We start from the raw sequence: 20,969 nt of genomic DNA, 5'->3' as shown, positions 1-20,969 counted from the left end.
CCCCACACACGCCCCCTCCACCCCACACACGCCCCCTCCACCCGCACACGCCCCCTCCACCCCACACACGCCCCCTCCACCCACACGCCCCCTCCACCCACACACGCCCCCTTCACCCCACACACGCCCCCTCCACCCCACACACGCCCCCTCCACCCCACACACGCCCCCTCCCCCACACACGCCCCCTCCCCCACACACGCCCCCTCCCCCACACACGCCCACTCCCCCACACACGCCCCCTCCACCCACACACGCCCCTCCACCCCACACACGCCCCTCCCCCACACACGCCCCCTCCACCCCACACACGCCCCCTCCACCCCACACACGCCCCCCCACCCACACACGCCCCTCCACCCCACACACGCCCCCTCCACCCACACACGCCCCCTCATCCCCACACACGCCCCCTCCACCCCACACACGCCCCCCCACCCACACACGCCCCTCCACCCCACACACGCCCCCTCCACCCACACACGCCCCCTCATCCCCACACACGCCCCTCCACCCCGCACACGCCCCCCCACCCACACACGCCCCCTCCACCCCACACACGCCCCCTCCACCCACACACGCCCCCTCCACCCACACACGCCCCCTCCACCCACACACGCCCCCTCCACCCCACACACGCCCCCTCCACCCACACACGCCCCTCCCCCACACACGCCCCCTCCACCCCACACACGCCCCCTCCACCCCACACACGCCCCCTCCACCCACACACGCCCCTCCACCCCGCACACGCCCCTCCACCCCACACACGCCCCTCCACCCCACACACGCCCCTCCACCCCACACACGCCCCCTCCACCCACACACGCCCCTCCCCCACACACGCCCCCTCCACCCCACACACGCCCCCTCCACACGCCCCTCCCCCACACACGCCCCCCCCACCCGCACACGCCCCCCCCACCCACACACGCCCCCTCCACCCCACACACGCCCCCTCCACCCACACACGCCCCCTCCACCCCACACACGCCCCTCCACCCACACGCCCCCCCACCCCACACACGCCCCTCCACCCCACACACGCCCCCTCCACCCCACACACGCCCCTCCACCCCACACACGCCCCCTCCACCCCACACACGCCCCCTCCACCCCACACACGCCCCCTCCACCCACACACGCCCCCTCCACCCCACACACCCCTCCACCCACACACGCCCCTCCACCCCACACACGCCCCCTCCACCCACACACGCCCCTCCCCCACACACGCCCCCTCCACCCACACACGCCCCTCCCCCACACACGCCCCCCCACCCACACACGCCCCCTCCACCCACACACGCCCCCCCCACCCCACACACGCCCCCTCCACCCCACACACCCCTCCACCCACACACGCCCCTCCACCCCACACGCCCCTCCACCCACACACGCCCCCTCCACCCACACATGCCCCTCCACCCACACACGCCCCTCCACCCACACACGCCCCCTCCCCCACACACGCCCCCTCCACCCACACACGCCCCCTCCACCCACACGCCCCCCCACCCCACACACGCCCCCTCCACCCCACACACGCCCCCTCCACCCCACACACGCCCCTCCACCCCACACACGCCCCCTCCACCCCACACACGCCCCTCCCCCACATACGCTCCCTCCCCCACACACGCCCCCTCCACCCACACACGCCCCCTCCACCCCACACACGCCCCCTCCACCCACACACGCCCCCTCCACCCCACACACGCCCCCTCCACCCACACACGCCCCCTCCACCCACACGCCCCCTCCACCCCACACACGCCCCCTCCACCCACACACGCCCCCTCCACCCCACACACGCCCCCTCCACCCCACACACGCCCCCTCCACCCACACACGCCCCTCCACCCCACACGCCCCCTCCACCCCACACGCCCCCTCCACCCACACATGCCCCCTCCACCCACACACGCCCCCTCCACCCACACACGCCCCCTCCACCCACAATGCCCCCTCCACCCACACACGCCCCCTCCACCCCCCACACGCCCCTCCACCCACACGCCCCCTCCACCCACACATGCCCCCTCCACCCACACACACCCCCTCCACCCCCCACACGCTCCCTCCACCCCCCACACGCTCCCCCTCCACCCACACATGCCTCCTCCACCCCACACATGCCCCGGGAAGATGCTGAGAGCTGGGTGGTGGGGCCGTCACTGGCCGGCTGGGCTGTCTGCCTGTCCCCCATCACTGTGCTGTGACTGATCCTAGTAAAGCGCTGTCAGGCCACACTCCGCTGTCCTCGGCCATGGCTGCTCATCCCTTTCTCAGAGGAGCCTCTGCGGGGAGGTGACTCATGGGTTTTCTCTGCTGGGAGTGCCCTTCTCTGCTCACCAGGCGGGACCTGGGCAGAGCCATTTAGTCCTCCTGCTCCTCAGTTTCCACCTGCAGAATGCATCCAGGCCCACTTTACTGACACTTTTCAAGGGAAGCGATAAAGGAGCTTTCCCACTTCTTCCCGGAGGGTCTTGAAACTCTTCTTCTGGGGGGCTTGAAACTGCTTTTTTGTTTTCCACATAAAACACGGTCTTAAGTATCAGGGAATCTACTGCCTCATTCCTCCTGCCTGAAGGTGCACCGTGAGGCGAGAGAGCTGAGAGCATGTCCCCTGGAGCATTGCACGTATTTATTTTGTGAAATTCGTAAACTTCCTTTGGAAAAGCCATGGCTCCTCCCCTTACTGAGACCCTACCCATTCTTCCCTGTCCTTCAAGTTCAGTTTCAAACACCACCCCTCCCCCCTCCTCCTCCTCCTCCTCCTCCACTTCCTTCTTCTCTTCCTCATCCTCTTCCTCCTCCCCTCTTCCTCCCCCCTCCTCTGAGACCCTCCCTGTCCATACCAGCCCTCACCTGCCTCTCACTCCCACTCCTCATGGTCAGTGCTGGCTGCAGAGCTCTCGCCTCTAGTCTCCCCATTCAGAGAGGGAGAAGGAGAAGGAGGGGGAGAGAGATGGGGGTGGGGGGGGGAGAGAGAGAGACCCTGAGGTTACAGACTATGTTACCCATTTCTTTTGTGGGTCCCCACAGGATCCAGAGGGATGAGTCAGTGTTTTTTAGCGAGAGGTGCCATGGGAAAACATCTCTGTTCCCAGGCGCAGAACCCTGGAGACGGGCCAGCAGGTGCGGGCCCAGCGCTGGCCGGCTCCCTGGGTCGGGGCGGGCTCGCGGCAGCGTGTGCAGCTGGTGCCCCGGGCAGGATCCCGAAAACCACAGGCCCGCTTTCTGTTGGAGGAGGAAGGGACGTTTCCCTCAGCCGTTGCTCGGTCCCCAGCTCCGGTGGAAATACGTGTGTTTTACGTTCAGCGTGGGATTCAGCATGTGAATGAGGTGCCCAGCGTTCAGGACATGTGGGTGCCCCTGTGGGCGGCTTCTGAGCACTTCTTACCGGATGGGACGAGGACCGGGGCCTGGCGGGGCCGGAGACGGGACTCAGGGGTCCATCCCGGCAGCTCGCAGTTCAGCCTCTCCCATCACTTGGTGGCCATTGCACACGACAGTCCTACTGCGTGGCCAGGACAGGTGTCCTCGGTCACAGGTGAGGGAACGGAGGCCCAGAGACGTTAATGTGTGGGTGGCCACCTGGCACTTAGTATGGAACTGAACTCAGACCCGGGCTCCCGGACTCCCAGCCAGTGCCCAGCCCCTTCCGTGGCCGGACGCCGCGGCCGGGCCCTGTCAGGCCAGCGGCTCCTGCTGCAGGCGCGGGGGCTGCTGTGGAAGGTGGTTTGCGGGCTCCAGGCATGTCGGTCCTCCCTCCGCCCTCGGAGCAGGGACGGCAGCCGCGGTCCCCGTGTGAGTGGCCTGGCTCCGCCTGCGGCTCCTCTCCGGTGTCCTTTACGAAGCTGACATCCCAGCATCCACGTGGTCTGGCGGCGTCTGTCCCCCAGACTGCAGGTGGGAGCACCTCCCACATCCTCTGTGACCTGGAAACACGGTGTTTATGGGGTGTGTCCACTGGGGGTGCTGTCGCCGTCGATGTGCCTCGGCTCCCTGGCGGCTGCTCCCTCGGCCCTGTCCGTTGCCAGTGGGCTCTCCACGAGGCGTGCCCAAGGGCGGGCGCGTGTGGGAAGCAGCGGTGGGAGGGCCCTACCCGACTGGGGCGGTGATCCTGAGAGCCGTGCTCGGGGGCTCCGGTGACAGCGGTGGGAAGGGGGACGTGGCCGGTGGAGTGAGGGAGGCAGAACCAGGGGTCCTCAGTGACCCTGTGGCCGAGCATCACTGCAGGCCCGGGCCCAGGGAGGCGTGCCGAGCCGACTGCAGGCGTGGGGCCGGTTGTGGCTGCCTGCATTCCCTCTCAGGACGAAAGCCCTGGACACTGCAGTGAGGCGGCCGAGGGCGGGGGCAGGGGCAGGGGCCTCACTCACACCATTGCTGTGGGCAGGTGGGCCATGTGGCAGGAGGGCCCCGGGGGAAGGAGGCAGAGGCCCTGGGGTTCCCAGGATGGCATTACCTTGGCTGCCATCCGGCCCCTCGCTCCCGCCCCGTCACTTCCCCTGCAGCCCCTGGGCCACTCTCCCCTCCTCCGTGTCCCGTCGGCGAGCCTCTGCTTCCCATGTGCCCTCTGCCGGAGGAGTGCTCTGGCCGCCTTTGCTTTACATTTAAAAAAAATTGAAGTATAACATCCACACAGTAAAGCGTTCGAGTTCCAGGGGTCCTACTCGCGGGCTTTGATGAACGCGTGTGCCTATGAGCACCGAGACGGTAGCGTTTCAGCGCCTGGCGCCCCAGGAGCTCCTCCGGCAGGCTCCCTCCCTCCCTCCCTCCGCCCCGGAGCCCGGAGCCCGGAGCCCGGAGCCCGGTGCCTGGCACACAGGGCAGCATCACGTGGCAAGCCCTCTGTGTCTCCGTGTCTCCCGGCCGCTCTGAGCCGCCCTCCCGGGGCCTGTTGGCGATCTGCTCCTTCTCATTGCTCCGTGGTGTGCGATTGTATGACTGTTTGCACAGTTCTCGTCCGCTTGTCCCTCCCGCCGTTGCTAGCAGCTGACCCGCTGCGTGGCCATCAGACTCCGAACGTGTCTGCCTTTCGTGGACGTGGCGCCCATTTCACGTGGCTCTGCCCCTCGCAGGCTGCGGGAGTGAGGGGCTTCAGGAGGCTGCCCGGAGGTCTGTCCTCTTCTCACCTCGGTTTCTGCTTTGAGGCTCCGCCTGCCCATCAGGCCCACCTCGCATGCCCCTCCGTCGCCCTGTGGGGAACAGCACGGGCTCCTGGCCTGCAGCATCGGGTGCTCAGTAGGACAGCGGTTGTGTATGCACCATGTGAGCACCAGGCCGGCGGTGTGAGCACCGGGCCGGCGGTGTCACGCGGGTTACTGAATGCCGGTCACCGGCCGGGAGCTCAGCGTCACTGGCCCATTCTGCAGGCGGGGAAGCCGAGGCCGCCCGGCGCCAGCAGAGCCAGCGCTGCCTGCGGAGGCTGTAAGCGCCGCTCCCGGCGGGCGGCATGTGTTAGGAATCCCTGCTCTTTTCCAGCTCGCCCACTTTGATTCCACTTGGCCTCGTCTCCCAGTCCGGGGGCTGCTGAATTAAATCTCATGGGTGACCTAGTTAGCTCGCGACCCAGCCAGCGCCGGGAAGATCTGTCAGCTCGCTTCGCGCCGAGTCTGTGCCCCAGAATCGGGGACGCCTGGGCTGGGGTGGGGACGGGGAGGCCGCAGAAACCCCCTCGTATACAATGAAAGCCGCCTCTGGCCCGGCAGCACGGGTGCCTCCTCTGTGCTTTCCCTGAGTTCCTCCCACGGATGGTGGCGGCTGTGGAGGTCACAGCCTGGCTTCATCACTGGCCTTTTTCCAGTGACAGGATTGGAGTCCCTGGATGGGGTGCCCGAGTTTGTCACGGGGCCTAGGGAGGAGCTGGGGAGAGAGCCTCGAGCTCCTGCCTTCCAGCCGCCCGCCGTGCCGTTTCCCGGAGCTGCTGGAGGATGGAGCTGGGCGCCACACCCGCGAGGCTGGCCCCAGGCCGCTGTGGAGGCTGGAAGGGCTCCTGCAGCCATTGATTTATAAATGGCCTTTTAGGGCCCTGAAAGCTCTGCCGGTCTCAGGGGCAGCCTCTGGGATGAGTTAACCTCAGGCCCCAGCGGAGCCGAGGCCGGGCCGCTGTCCACAGTCCTGAAACGGGCCTGTCTGCCGGCAGGCAGCGGAGGGCCGGCAGGGTTGGCCTGGCTGGGGGTGGGGGGTGGGGGGTATGAGGGAGGGTGGAGGTGGGGGATGGGCCACTTACGGCTCCCCAGGAGGTGCTCTCCTGCCAGTCTTGGTGGCAGCTGGGCATGTTGCCGGCAGACAGTGCGGGTGCCTTGATGTTTTAACTGAAGCCCGGAACAGGGTGGCTGTCTGCTGTGCTGACAATGTTCGGAATAAATAATTCAGTGGTGGCTGTGCTGTGCCTGCTGTCCTCCCCGGGGGTGGACACGCGTGTGCTCACACATGCCAGCTTCTGGGTGGGCCGGGAGCCGCTGTGAAGGGCTGGCGGCCGGGCCAGAGGCAGCGCACCGCCGTTTTAACGGGCCCGGCCGCCTCCTCCCGGTGAATCGGTGTCCTCCTGGGCAACCCCGAGGAGAGGTCAGTGGACGTGGGGCCGGCGTCTCCTGTGCGCTGTGGCTAAGTGGCACTTAAAGGTCCGTTTGTCCTCAGGCCAGCCTGAGTGCCGGCAGCCTGCAGGAAAGGCCCTCGTAATGGGCACCTCCCGGGCTGTGTCTGAACTGGTGCATTGGATCCAGTGAACCTGGAGTCCCAAGTCTGTGCAGGACGCCAGGCAGGTGTGGCGACCGGAGAGCTCGCCGGAGGGAATACATCCGGGTCCTTCCTGGACGGGGCGGTGTGGCAGACGTGTGATTTGCCACCGGCTCATTTAGGGGAGGGTGCGTCGGGCTCAGAGGAGGAGAGGTCAGTCTGACAGGATGAATGGAGGCTGCCTGGAGGAGGTGGCGGATGGCCTGCAGGCAGAGTGGCGCCAGGACCGTGCTGTGGGCCGAGAGGGCATGTCTGGCTGGAACTGAAGGTGTGTCTGGCACGGAGGAGGGTCGGGTAAGGGGCGACAGGTTGGGGTGGGTTGGGGGGCTAAGTCTAGGAGTGTGGCCTTGATCCCGCAGGACAGGGTCCTGGCCGGATGTGAGTTAGAAACACCCCTTCGGGTGTGGAGTGGAGGTTTGGTTGCAGGCCGAGAGGATTAGAGGGCAGATGGGAAACTTGAGACTGGAAATGATGGTGGCCCAAATGATGGCCTTAAGCATTTTGTCATTCACTCACTCATTCATTCACTCACTCACTCACTTATTCATTCACTCACTCATTCATTCATTCACTCACTCACTCATTCATTCACTCACTCATTCATTCACTCATTCATTCATTCATTCATTCACTCACTCACTCTCTAGTCAGACAGTGACTCTGATGTCAGACTAGGTCAGGATACAGTGAACAGGAACACGGCCGGCCCACGGGAGCTGGCTTCCTGGGGAGAAAGGCCGGACTGAGATAGGCAGTAATTCCAGTGACGGTCTCTGCCGCGGAGGAAGGGTGCCCGGGTCGGGGTTGGTGGGACACCGGGGTGGGGGGATGGAGGGGGTGAGGGGAGCGGGGCTCCTCTCGGCAGGCGGCCCAGGAGGGTCTTTGACTGGACCAGGCAGGTCAGGAGGGAGCCGTGTCTGGATGGTGAGGGCCAGCACAGGCGGAGAGCCCATCGAGGGGCAGGGGCGCGGCCCAGAGGGAGGGCGGCAGGCCGGGCCGCGGGGACTCCGGGGCCCAGAGCGGCCTGACTGCTCTCCGGTGGGGGCCGCCTCTGGAGGGCGTTGGGCAGAGTGACAGGACAAGATTTATGGTTTAAATCAGAGGCGGGAACCTTTTTTCTGCCAAGGGCCATTTGGATGTTTACATCATCATTCACAGGCCATACAGAATTATTAACTTAGAAATTAGCCTGCTATACTTGGTCAAACATTTAATTAACTCACCCCAATGCCCTGACAGGACCAGACCAAATGATTGCATGGGCCTTCTATGGCCTGCGGGCTGATAGTCCCCACCCGGGTTTAACAGGCTCTCTGGCTGCCCGCGGAGACTGAATCTGTAGCTTTGTCACTGCTCCTGTGGGCATTGTGGAGTTTTGTAATAAGCTTTCCCTCCCCTTCCCTCCCTTCCCTTTCTCTCCCCTCCTCCCTCCTCTCCCTCCTCTCTCCTTCCTCATCTCCTTTCCTTCCCTTTCCTTCTCCCCTCCCCTCCTATCCTCCTGGGGCCAGTCAGCCCCCAGCCCTCTCCACAGTGGCCCCTGAGGAGACTTCCAGGGGGCAGCTCTGAGGGCTCTGTCTTCCCCCACCCCCTGCCCTGCACCCCTGGTCCCCGTGGCCTGGGACCCCAGCCATTGCTGATGGGCCGTGGGCAGGGCTCTCACCTGTAGGCGAGCACCCAGACAGTGTCTCCCTCTCCGGTGGATGTGGGGTTACATGGGAGCATGCACAGAAACGCTGCAGATGGAAGGCAGTTAGCATGGATTTCAAAGCCAGAGGGCAGCCACAGGGTCGGCGTGCCTGGGAGTGGTACTGGGACCTGTGAGGAGAAGGTGGCCCGATGAAGCATAAATGCAGTAAAAAGCTGCGGGGAACAGAAATCTGAGGAGCCAGATGCCCAGCCTCTGCCGGAGGGCACTGCACATCCTCGGCCGGCGGGCGGTGCAGTGACGGGGGTGCAGTGAGGGTGCTGGAGCCCCGGGCTGAGCGCCTGAGCTGGGTCGGCCCCGCGCCCCTCCCCCTCCCACCAGGATGGGGCCAGGATCCCGCCGAGCCCGCTGTGGGCACTCGGTGTCCTCACGTGGGGGTGCGCCTCCCCACTTCCACCCCAGCCCTCCTCCCTGCAGTCACCCCCCCCCCCCCTCTGTGAGGCCCAGACACAGGAACCTCCGCCTCGGGAGGGTGGTTGAGTTAACTGCTTCATGATTTGGCAGAGCGCTGGCAGAGCCCCACGCCGGGCGCTGGGAGAGTGCTCACTGAGGGCTCCGTCTGGGGAGGCCCCTGTGACTGGCATCAGGAATCCCGGTCCTCTGGGCGCAGGTACAGGCTGGAGCAGGGACACCCGCCTCCCCTGGGTGGGAGGGGACAAAAGGAAAGGCTGTTTAACTCAATTCCATGGGTTTTTTTTTTTGCTTGTTGGATAAAAAGCCTTCATTAAGATGGAAGGTGGGGGATGGACAGAGTTTGATTAATTTTGAGCCGGCTTTTTGTTTGTTAATTTTCTCCCAGTTCAGCAGGATTATTCAAACAATTACAGACAGCGCTTTCTCCTCCCTGGCCGGGGGGGACTTGGCTCCCAGGGAGGGATGCCGCCCCCTTTCCACTGGTTGTTTATGAGAAACCTGGGGTGCTGGGGAGGCCGCCCCCCTCAGGGCCTCCAGGGAGACCCTGTTTCTTGCTAGCGGGGACTCTGCAGCCTCATGGAAGACCTGCCAACCAGGAAACACAGCAAGGAGTGCTGGCCGGGACACCTCCCCCGGCAGTGCCAGATGCCCGGGGGCTGTGCCTGGAGTGGGGGCAGGCCTGCCCTCGGCAGCCCCCACCTGTGGTGTCCGAGGGAACAGGCAGCAGGCGAGCAGGTGAGCGGGCTCAGAGCCACTGAGCCGCCCCTAGCTGGTGCCTGCCCCCTGCCCCTCCCCCTCCCCAGCCCATCAGGCTGGATCCCATCCGCTGGATCTGCAGAACTGCTCCCCCGCCCCTCACCCCTGTCACTCTGGGCGGTTTAGGGTTCCAGCTGCTCCAGGGACAGCTGGGCAGAGCCGTGACACCGGGAGGTGATAAACACGTTTGCCCTGTGAATGCTGCCCCGCAGTCCTGGCTGTACCGGGAGTGTCGTGTGTGTGTGTGTGTGTGTGTGTGTGTGTGTGTGTGTGTGTTCCCACAGGCAGGTGTGCCCGTCATGTGTGTGCTCATGTGCCCAGGGATGTGTGTAGCCTCGGGGAGTGCCTCCCGGCGCTCCTGCAGGCGGGGTGGGCGGTTCAGTGTGCCACGTGCATGTGTGTACCTGAGTGTGCCCGCCTGCGCAGAGCACGCTGTGTCCTAGTGTATCTGTGACTCAGATGTATTTCTCTGTGTGATCTGTGTGTGCGGGCGTGCCTGGGGCACGTGGAGGGGGTGTGAGCACTGCGGTGTGGGTGTGTGTGAGCCTCCCGGACGTCCCTGCTCACACCCATGTGTGAGGCCCTCCGGTGCGGGTGCGCTGACGGCCCGCCTGCTCCTGCCCGGCTGGTCCTGCGTGTCTCCTCCTCCCCGGCCCCCCTGCCAGCCGGTACCTGGGTGCATGAGACTGAGTGACCTGGAGCTGTCACCCGGCCTGGGCAGCCTGACCGGGGGGAGACCTGTCTCTGCTTTGCTCCTTGCAGCTTGGGGGGTTCAGGATGCTCCTGGAGACAGACCCAGGCTGTCACCCCATCTCCAGGCCTGAGCTGCCTGGCAGGACAGATGGCCCTGCAGCTGGGCGGGGGCGGGGGGGGGAGGGGGTGTCCCATCAATGCCCAGATGTGGGGCAAACCTCGTCTCCTGCGGCTCACAGGCTGTTGCGGCTGCCAGTCCTGCAAGGCACCACCCAGAGGCTGGGCCTGACGCGCACAAAGAGAGACATTATATAAAGCCGGGTGAGGGGCTGGGTAGGGAGCCCGGAAGTGGGTGGGGCTGCCGGACACGTGCTGTTCAGTGGCAGCCTCTCTGGGAAGGTGACATTTGCCCAGAGACACGAAGGACATGAAAGAACATGCAGAATAGCCAGCAGGCGGACCACAGGCACCTGCAGAGGCCGGGAGGCAGACAAGGCTTCAGTGCTCAGGACCTGGGCGGAGGCTGGCGTGGCCCTCGGCGTGGCCTCGGCGTGGCCCTCGGTGTGGCCCTTGGCGTGGCCTTCGGCATGGCCCTTGGCGTGGCCCTGGGAGGTGGTGAGCGAGGTCAGTGGGGTGGCAAGCTCACTCAGGCTGGGCTTTTCTTGGAGATGGGGAGGGTTTGGGGCAGGGAGCACAGTGCCCAGAGTCGCATTTTAAGTGTCGGTCCTGCCTCAGCGTGTGCACTGTCCCGTGTGTGCAAACCGTGTACACGTGCAGACCTGGACCAGCGAGTGCAGGAGACAGGCCAGGCGCCGAGGGGCTGCCGGTGGGTGCCAATGTAGAAGGGAGCCTTGGGGGGCCTCCAGCCGAGGGCGCAGGCTGGGTCTCGGTGGCCCCAGAGGACAGACCTGGAAGCACGTGTGAGGGGCAGGGAGGCAGATTCAGCTGGGAGTCCCGAGAGCCCGCGGCACTGGAGCCGGGACAGGCCGCCACCTGCAGGGGCCAGTCCCCGTCGTAGGAGGAGGCGGGCACAGGCCAGGGCCCTTTGGGGCCGCCATGGGGCCAGTCCCGCCTTCTCACCTGGTCTCTGGCTAAAGCACCTCTTCCAGGTGATGTGGTGGGTCTGAGCAGAGACCCACTTTGAAGCCAGTGACCGGGGCTTGGAGCCTGAAGCAGCCGTGGGGTCCCAGAGGCGGCCCAGTGGGCCTGCGGAGGCCTGGGTGACTGGGGCCCAGCTTTGTCAGCCCTCTGGCTTTTATGGAGGTTCTGGGGTAGGAGCCTGAGGGGTGGGACAGGTGGGGGGGCCCAGGCCCTCCTGGCTTCCCTCTCAGCCAGTCAGCTTGGATCGATCGCCAGTTGCTGGAAACGACACAGTGGGCCGGGCCGGGAGAGCCTGAGGGCATCTCCCGTAGGCTCCCTGAGACCCAGGGGTGCTGGCAGCTGTTCCCAGACTGGCAGGGGGATCAGGCGCGGGGAAGGGTCTCTGCCTCCATCAGCAGCTAAGCCCCTGAGTGTGGATGGCTCCTCTCTGCACCCTCCCTGCAAAGCACGGACCGGCGCGTGCTCTGAAGGTGGACGGGCGTACGCTAAGTGAGGTGGTGGCGGAAGCACCGTCACAGGTCGGCCGGGAGCAGGCCTGAGAGGAGGGTCTCAGGCAGCGTTCCCGGGCGACTTCGGGACGCACCCTGGAGGAGAGGGAGCTGCTCCGGCGCCCGAGCGAGCGGGTCACCTCGGGTGGCCAGGCCCTCCCCAGGGGGCTGCTGGGGACTGTGCAGGGCAGGTCTCAGTACGGCGGGCAAGTCCTGTCCCCACCTGTCCCCGCTCCGGGCACGCTGTGGGCAGGTGGACGGTGGTCGCTGAACTGAATCAACACTTGGAGGTTTCTGCCGAAGGTGGAGAGAAGTCAGAGGGTCTGGGGAGACCCACTCCGGCCCCTAGGTGTCCGCCTTCAGGAGGAGCAGGCCTTCCTGGCGAGAGGCCTGGTTTCTGGTTGAGACCGTGGTGCGCAGCTCCACAGACTGAGGCCTCAAGGGGATCGGTCCAATCGGACTCCACAGGGAGGCGCCGAGCGGCTGGCAGGCAGGGCCCGGCCGTGAGGGCCCAGCTGTGAGGGCCACATCCCCGTTGGCCCCTCCCAGGTGCAGATCTCTGGGAAGTGACTGACTGCTCTGGACCCCGTCCCCTCCCTGTGAGACAGGCCAGGTGCTGGCCCCTGTGTGTGGCCGGCGGCGAGGACTGAGCGAGTGGATGCACAGCGGTGCTGAGAACGGAGTAAGCTATTGTCACAGCTATCGCTGAGATGGCTATTAGGAGAGAAACGGGTGTGGCAGGAAGAGGGCCGTTACCCCCATTCCCGGCCCTCACAGCCCCGGCCCCTGCCCAGCCCTCCCGAACGCGCTCGGTGCCTGCCGCGGTGCCGGGGCGGTGAGTGCAGCTGGCAGTGCGCTCTCAATGAGTGAGCGATGGGTGGGAGCCCTGCATGGTGGCCTTGCTCGGGGTCAGAAGCCCTCATGTGGCAGTTGGAGATGGGGCTCCCAGGGCAGACGTCCCCCAGGAGGGAACCCTGGGGAGGATTGTCACCCCGAGGGTATGCGCTGTGGCCCCTCCCCGAGGCTGCTGGCGGGAGCTGGGTCGGAGCAAGGGGCCGCCCATGCGTGAGGAGGCAGTGGGGCCGCCAGGAATCAGCAGCCCATGGAGGGTGGGGGTGCCCGGTGGGCTCAGGCCCTCGGTGCCCCTGGAGGCAGTGCTGCTCAGTGGGGTGCGCAGGGGAGAGGTGGCCTCCAGAAGCGGCTGACCACCAGCCCACCCTCTGGTCTTGGCTTGGTCGCTGCCATGTGGTCGGTCCACTTCTCCGTTTCCTGCTCAGACCAGGCCAGGGGTGCCCACACTCTTTAGAAGCAGATGTTTTTCCAACAGAATATTTAGAGGAACTCGTGGGAATCAGGCAAAGCAGACTCCACTCTGATTGTTCATGTTCATTGGCGGAGCCTGCAAAATGAGGGCTTAGTGCCAGCTGCTGCCCTGAGTCCTGGGCTGTCGCGGTGAGCAAGGCAGACAGAGGCCCCGTCCCCGTGGGCTCGGCATTCCTGAGGGGCGGCGGGGTCCGCAGGCCGCGTGGGTGAGCGTCAGGTGTAGCAGGTGGTGATGAGCAGGAACAGCCGATGCCGGGCCGGCGCTGGGTCCCGCCCTGAGCGTTGGGAGGAGCAGCACGGAGGCTGGGGAGGCTGGAGCAGAGCGGGCGGGGCAGGTGGTGGGGGGTGAGGCCCGGAGGCTAGGCGGGGAGGACGGGCAGGGCCTATGGCGCATGGAGGACCCCAGCTTTCCCTCTGGCTGTGAGATGGAGACTCGGAGAGAGGAGGGACAGGATCTACCTGGGGCCTGGTGGGTCCTGGGCTGCCCGGTGGGCAGTAGCTGTGCCTGTGCTGGGGTCGGAGGTCAGTGTGGGAGGCAGAGGTGGGAGGCCAGGGAGGAGGCTGCTGCGACATCCAGGCAGAGACGCTGGTGCGGGGCCAGGGCGGTGCAGCGGAGGAGGAGCTGTGGCTGGGTTCTGGGTGTTTTCAGGGAAGAGCCAATAGAATTTGCTGCTGCGTCAGTCGTGGGCCTGAGAGAGGAGCCAGGGTTGTGCCCAACACTGGTCTGGCTGGAAGGCCGCGGGCAGGATCTGGGGGTCAGGGGCTCAGCTCGGGGCATTTGCAGTTTGACGTGCCCATTCCATGGCCAAGGGCTCAGGCAGCAGCGGGGCCTGGAGTTCAGGGGTACGTCATCAGGTGGAGCAGCAGGGAGAGGAGGCGAGAGAGAGAGAGAGAGAGAGAGAGAGAGAGAGAGAGAGAGAGAGAGAGAGAGAGGAGGTGAGGTGCTGCAGGACTGAGCCCCCGTCAGGCTGTCCCGGAAGGAGGCAGGAGCAGCGAGGAGGTTGAGGAGGAGCTGCCTGAGAGGAAGGAGGGCCTGGGAGGGGAGAGCTGGGCGCATGGTCAGTGCTGCTGGTGGTGGGGGAGGGGGGTCATGTGTGTGGAGCTTGGCTGGAGGGCTTTGGGGTGGGAGCCCCCGAACCACAGCCTGCATTCCGGCCTGCGGTCGCCCGGCCTTGCCTGCCTGGCTGCACCTTCCTTTGGAGCTGGGTTCGGCTCCGTCCGCCCAGGGCTCAGGCCCTGCCCCGGCGGAAGCGCCAGAGCTCGGGTGGGGCTGCCGGCTGCCGGCCTGGTGCCCGGCTGTGATATAAATTCCCGGAGTGAGGCTGACGTGACCTATTGGCTCCTGTTCAGTAACGTTAATGCATCCCATTATATTACTATAGGCCATGTACTACACTCAGGCCAGCACGTTAACTTGGGAGAGCACCAGGCAGACACTGGGTAATTCCCTCACAGCCTGGCCACGCCCCCATTGCTGGGCGCCCCCCTCCCTGAGGCTGTCCCGGCCCTCTGGCCCTCCTGCAGCCCGTGGGCAGGCCGTGGTTTTGTGGAAGAGGCTTTTGGATGCCACACCTACATTGTGGAGGCCCCTCTTTATATCCTTACCTTGTGGGTCCAGTGGGGCGGGGCCATTAGCCCATTGAACAGATGTGGAGACTGAGGCCGAGTTGAGAGGCCACATGCTCAAGGGACAGGGAACGGCCCGGCAAGGAGTCTTGGCTCCCTATCCTGGCTGCCTCCCGGGTGCGGGTGGTGTGGGCACAGGGCCGGAGGCAGGAATGAATGAGTGCCAGGCAGATGGCATGGGGGGGGGGGGGAGAGCTCTCGGGGCTGGAGTCAGCCACCCTGGATCCAAGCCCCTCTTTGCCACTTACTCTGTGAGTTTGGGCCTCAGTTTACTCATTTGAAAAATGAAGGTAAAAGTGTTCATGGGTTATTGTGTGAAGAATAAACGAGATAACCCCTGTGAAGTGCCCATTAAATGCTAGCTACTGGTTAGTGGTGTTATTACCACAAACACCTGAACAGCCTCATGCCTGCTCCCCCTGCCCCCACTCCCCAGCTACCAAGGTACCTGGCTCTGTCTGTGTCCTGAGCCCTGCCCAGCGGCACCTTCAGCGTGGCCCTGGGCCTGCAGCCTCCGGGGGTGTCGGGCCCCTGGCCCCTGGGAGCCCCGTGGCTTGGAAAAAGCCCAGCTTTGCTATCAGCTGGGTCCGGAAGCCACTTGTGGGCCCAAAGCTGGTGACGGGGCGGGTGCCTCAGCTTTCTGACCCGCGTGCTCTCCCGTCTGAACGGCTCCGGGCCCCGGCCTCAGGGCTGAGGGTTAACGGCAGGAGAGGCCGCCTTCGCTGACCGCCGCACCCGGCGTGCCGACAGTCTCCCTGTGAGCCCCTCCGTGAGGGCGGCAGAGCCCGGGTTCTCACCCCTGTGCCCACTCAGCAGATGAGGCGACCGAGGCCCCCAGGAGAGCCGGGCAGGGGTGGCAGCCGCCTCTCGCCTCCAGACGTGGCGGGAGGAGGAGAGAGCAGGCCTCTCCTCTTCCACCAAAACTCACACCAGCCTTCCTTTGGGATCCTGCCAGGTGCCCCAGAGAAAAGGGGGCGCAGTGCTATGGCCCCCTGGGCCCCCCCCCCAGGGCCCTGCCCTCCTCCCGGCCTCTGAGCTCTCCCGTCCCTGGCCTCCCCACATATATCACTCTTGACAGGGTTACGGAGTCAGCATGTAAAACCTGCAAAAGTGAGTGTAATTTATTGATCTACATTCCGCTTATGAAATGGGACAAGTGCTGATTTGAGGATCTCGCTTGCTCTCAGCCGAGCACTGCCCACACCCCGCCCGCTCTCCGGCCTCTTGTCTGCGGTAAATCTCCGGGCCCATCGGAGCTGCCTCGGGCTGGCCAGGCCCCGCGCCTCCGTCCTTCCCGGCCTCCATGCCTGTCCGCCGGCCTCCCTTTTCCGCCTGACTCCCGAGAAGACATACTGTCTAAAAGGGTGAGAAAGGGACTGAACAAAGTGCTTTCTGGGGAATTACTTGTTCAAAGGCCTGTTGCCTGCATCTGTCTGGTTCTCTCCCGGAACGCATAATTCAGAACAGGCCTGGAATTAATCCACGCGTCTGCTTGTTCTCTGATAAGTGGCTGGGCAGGCCCTGGAGCGGGGCGGACAGAGACGGGCGTGGGACGGTCCCCCCAGCGCTTGGCTTCTGGGGTGCTGCTATGAAATCAGGCAGGCAGCTGCAGCCGGCCCTCGGAGGTGAGGGGTGCTGGGGTGAGGCTTGCCCTGGGGCGGGAGGAAAGAGACCAGAGAGCATCTCCCCTGTGCCAGGCACTGTGTGGAGTGGCTCACCCACCACAGAACCAGCCTCTGGCGTGCCCAGGCGAGGCGTCAGACCGTGTGAGAGTCGGAGCGTGGCCACCGACGGCTCTGACCTTAGGAGGCCCCGGGGCTCTGAGCCTGTTTCCTCACCCTGTTCATGGCACTGCAGGCTCATCCTCAAGCCGGCTGCCTGGACGAAGGAAGTGGCCCCTTTCTGCATGGAGGGCCTGCCCTGTGCCAGGTGCTGTGCCGGGTGTCCGAGGGCACCGTGGGGACAAAGTGGTCCTTGGACTCATGGGGCTGAGGTTTTAGGGGGAGGTGGGTAACAAATGCAGTAAGTCAGCAAATATAGAGCAGGGCAGAAGGGGGTCCTTGTTATGGGGGAATCTAAGCAGGCACGGTGGGGATGGGCACGGGGACGGTGGTGGGAGGTCTCCCCGAGGTGACACTGGGCACCTTGGAGGGACGGAAGTGAGGGAGTGAGCCGCATGCACACCTGGGGGAAGCATCCGGGCACTGGGCGCGGTCGATGCAAAGGCCCTGAGGCAGAGAACAAGAAGGAGGCGGTGTGGCTGGAGCCAGGAGAGCCCGGCCATGGTGCGAGTGGCTGGAGGTGAGGTCAGAGGTCATATATGTGGAAGTGCCTTGGTAGAATGCCAAGAGTGGCCGATAATTCTGACAGCTTGCCCTACACGGAGCTGCAAAGGGCATCGTATTGGCACCTGGGAGGGCCCCCAAAGCGGCTGGTGAGTGAGCTTTGCTGGAAGAGGAGCGGCCTGCCCTCCCTCCTCCTCCTGCCCACGAGGGCCCAGTTCTTCTGGCTGCAAGGTGGTCCGCACTTCCCCGAGCCATTTCCCCACTGTGATGCGGGAGGAGAGAGGCCCGCGGTGACTGGGGCCCGCGGTGGGGTGGGGAGGATGGCAGTGGTCCTGGGGAGGGCCCTGGCCTGCCAGGGGGCACCGGTGACTGTGGAGGCGCCCACACGTCTGGCTGTGCCTGCGGCCTCAGGGAGAGAAGCCAGGGGCCACCAGCCCACTTTCTGGCAGCCTCTGGTGGAGTTGGGGATCCTAATGAAAAGCTTGGGTCCAAAGGGCTTGGTGATAGAATTTCTAATGAAATCACTTCATCTCGTGTGGGAGACAGAGGTTTGTGAACGATCCTTTGTGTTGGGGACAGATGGGCCATTCAGGCCCTGGTGTGGCAGCCAGGCGTGGGGGTGGGGGCGGAGCAGGAGGGAAATGGGGCTGGCTCTGCCCGCCGGCGCCAGGAGACCCCTGCCCCTCGGGACATGTGGGCGCCCTCCTGTCCCCGGAGGCTGCCGCTCTCACCCTTAGGCTCTGCGTCTTTGTATGTGCGCACACACACACGTGTGTGGGACCCACTGTGTGAGGGGAGGCTGAGGTTTTACATGACAGTTAGTAGCATGGGCTCTGGGCTAGTTCCCCCGGGTTCAATTCCTGGCTCAGCCAGCCGCTCACTAGCTGTGTGACCTTGGCCAAGTTACTTAGCCTCTCTGTACCTCAGATTTGGGAGAATGGCGAGAAGATTGAGAAAAAAAAAAGATTGGAGGTGTTCAGGCTTATAAAACCGCGTGGGACAGTTCTTGGCACAAAACACTCAATAACTGTTAGTCCCCACGACGCTGATTGCATGTGTGTGTGTCTGTTTGGGTGACTTTAATTCATTCCAGCTCATACTGGCCTGTGAGGAGTGTGAGCCCGACACAGCCAGGCGCGTGGGCGGGATAAATGGGAATCCTTCCAGGCTCCGGGAGTGAGCATTGTGCCGTGTGAGTGTGTGTGTGTGGGGGTGTGAGAGTGTGTGAGTGTGTGTGTGAGAGAGTGTGTGAATGTGTGTGTGTGTGTGAGAGTGTGTGTGTGTGTGTGAATGTGTGTGTGTGTGTGAGTGTGTGTGTGTGAGTGTGTGTGAGTGTGTGTGTGTGAGAGTGTGTGTGTGTGTGTGTGAGTGAGTGTGTGAGAGTGTGTGTGAGTGTGTGTGTGAGTGTGTGTGAGAGTGTGTGAGTGTGTGTGTGTGTGAGTGTATGTGTGTGTGTGTATTTGAGTGTGTGTGTGTGAGTGTGTGTGTGAGTGTGTGTGTGTGTGTGTGTGTCGCTGAGGGGCTGCCATGGGGACAAACCATCCCCGAGTCTGTGGCTTAAAATACGTCCACGCAATCCTGCCACGCTCCAGGTCTGCACGGCCGGCGGGTACCCCGCCCGGCTCCTCAGGGACCGGAGCGCCGCGGTCCTGGCAGCAGAGGGAGCAGGGGCCCCGTGGGGCTCAGTGGCAGGGCCGTGCTCTGGCCTCGGAGTGGTCTTCTTTCCAGTCCGAGCCCATTGGCTGGGACAGGCCACACGGGCCGGCCAGCCTCAGGGCCAGGGAGCTGAATGTGACCGCGTGCCAGGAAGGCAGAGGCTGGCAGAGGCTCAGGGCCAGCACCATCGTAAGGCGTGTGCACATCTGTTCATTACCGAGCGTCTCTCTCAGCAGCGACAGCTCCGGCCGGCCGTATTCTCTCTGTGTTCACCCCCGGGCCGAAGGCGCAGAGCAGTCAGTGCTCAGGAAACCACTGCTGAGGAGGGACTGTGTGAACGAATCAAGAGTCTCTGAGGATGTGGGGGGCGGGGACAATGTGGGGGGCGGGGACAAGTGTGGGAGGGGAGGCTGGCGGCTGTGGGAGCAGCTGTGGCGAAGGGACCTCGTGGGCCTTGGGTGCAAATTTTATCGTCTTTTAAGAGCCTGTGGCCTCAGAGACTCTCATGCCCACTCCTCCGTTATGGTGGGAAACGCTGCAGGCCGCGGTGTGAGGGCAGGGGCCTGTGTGACGGGCAGAGCTGGGGGGCCTGGGGAGGGGCAGAGCTGGGAGGCTGGGCGCCTCGGGTGGGAACCAGCAGGCTAGCTCTGGCAGAAGGTCCAGTCAGGGCTTGTCCGGGCGGCCGGCGGGGCAGACAATCGATGACCGGGACATAGTCTGCGGCCCAGGGCCAGGCCCGGTGACCAGACGCTCAGCTTGGCGTCACGGCCGGTCTGTGTCCGCAGAGCAGGGTGATGAGGTCTCACCAAAGAGGACGTCCTGACCTGCATCCCCTCAGGGCAGGCCGCAGCCCCAGTGCCCGGTGAGTGGGGGGAGGCCCTGTGTGTGGCCTGAGGAGCTGAGGGGCAGGTGGACCGCAGTTCTAGCTGGGCCTGTCCTGGAACTTCCACTGGTGCCCAGGCCCCGCCCAGGCCCTGCCTTTGGAAGTCCCTTCTCTGTGCTCAGATGATGGTGGGGCGCCCAGGGGTATGGTGTGCGCTGGGGTCACTCTGTCTTCTGCTCCTGGCGCTGTCACCTGGGCCTGGTCAGGGCTGACTCTCCTCGGCATCGGCAGGTGGACTCCCCGGCTGCCCTGCGAGGCCCCGGAGTTCTGGGTGTCCACACCCGGTGCTTCAGCCGGAGACGTTTCACTCTGAGCACCCCTTTCCCCGCCCGCCTCCCGGGGCTCGTTCTCTGCAGGCGGGTGATGGCCGTGCGTGCGGCACCGGGGACAGGAGGCGCTCCTGCTCCATGAGGGCGTGCCGCGCCGATGCGCCCGGTTCTCAGTGGGCACCCCTCCCCGCCGGCAGCACCTCTTGCTCCTCAGGCAGTGTCTCTGCAGCGGAGGCCCTTACGGCTCGGCAGGTGAGGGTGTCGGTGGGGCCGTGCAGGCCGGGCCTTTGGAAGCTGCCTTCTCTGGCCGGCTCTCTGACCACACATTCCTGCCCGCACAGCCGTCATACCCGAAAGCCCGGCTGCCTTTCGTCTGAAGAAAAGCGATGCTGAGAGCCGGTGCCGAGGTCTCAGGCAGCTGGGGTGCGAGGGCCCGGAGCAGGTAGCCAGCGCCAGGGTCTGCCCGCCCTGTGCATGGTCCCTGCTCCCTGGCTGAGGGGATGAGGCAGGCCGGCGGGCTCCAAGGTCTGAGGGTCCTGGCCTGGGCGGGGCTGGCAGCAGAGGTGGCTGCAGGATCCCACCTCGTCCTGCTGCCGGGCCTGGCTGTGGGCAGAGCAGAGGGCAGGGTCAGCTGGGAGGGAGAGCAGCGCCTGAGGCCTGGACTCAGTGGCGGACGGGGAGGCGGAGCAGCTCCCTGTGCCTGGCTTCAGGTATCTCCTGGCTCTGATGCTCAGAGGGCATTCTCATCTCTGAGCCTCGTTTTCCTCATCTGTGGAATGGGCATAAGGGCCCAGCCTTGCCTCCCTTCCAGTAATAATCTCTAGCGTTTGCTGAGGGCCCCATGTTTTAAGCACTTTGCGGGGACTCACTAATGAGGTACTCTGTTGTTGCTATGACTACTTAGGGGTGCGGGGAACTGAGGCCTGGAGAGGCCCTCTTCCATTTCCGTCCGGACCTCGTCCATCTAACGGCCCTGCGTCACCTCCATTGACGTGTCGGTCTAGATCGGGAGCCACAAGGGCC

The 20,969-nt window shown here is 64.7% G+C and overlaps 1 protein-coding gene and 1 long non-coding RNA gene across 7 annotated transcripts in view; one reads left to right on the top strand and one right to left on the bottom strand.

Moving 5' to 3' along the window:
- The window catches only part of GRM4 (glutamate metabotropic receptor 4), a 105,023-nt gene that overhangs the window by 31,387 nt on the left and 52,667 nt on the right, over positions 1-20,969 (top strand). Inside the window, exon 1 of one of the 6 annotated variants that reach the window (XM_084890717.1) lies at positions 6,995-7,015. The exons of the other annotated variants lie outside the window; for them this stretch is intronic. The gene's annotated coding sequence lies outside the window, so the exon portion shown is untranslated. Of the gene's footprint in view, positions 1-6,994; positions 7,016-20,969 lie in introns of those variants that run through there. 6 annotated transcript variants of the gene reach the window in all.
- LOC311625946 lies at positions 3,251-6,591 on the bottom strand. The gene is made up of 3 exons (XR_014795594.1): positions 6,566-6,591; positions 6,239-6,534; positions 3,251-3,944 (listed from the first exon to the last, which is right to left on the bottom strand). It is a non-coding gene; the product is annotated as an uncharacterized lncRNA (long non-coding RNA).

This window comes from Pipistrellus hanaki, assembly GCF_964339955.1.
Source record: "Pipistrellus hanaki genome assembly, chromosome: 7".
Taxonomy (NCBI): Eukaryota; Metazoa; Chordata; class Mammalia; order Chiroptera; family Vespertilionidae; genus Pipistrellus; species Pipistrellus hanaki.
This window is presented reverse-complemented; position numbering and strand designations above follow the sequence as displayed.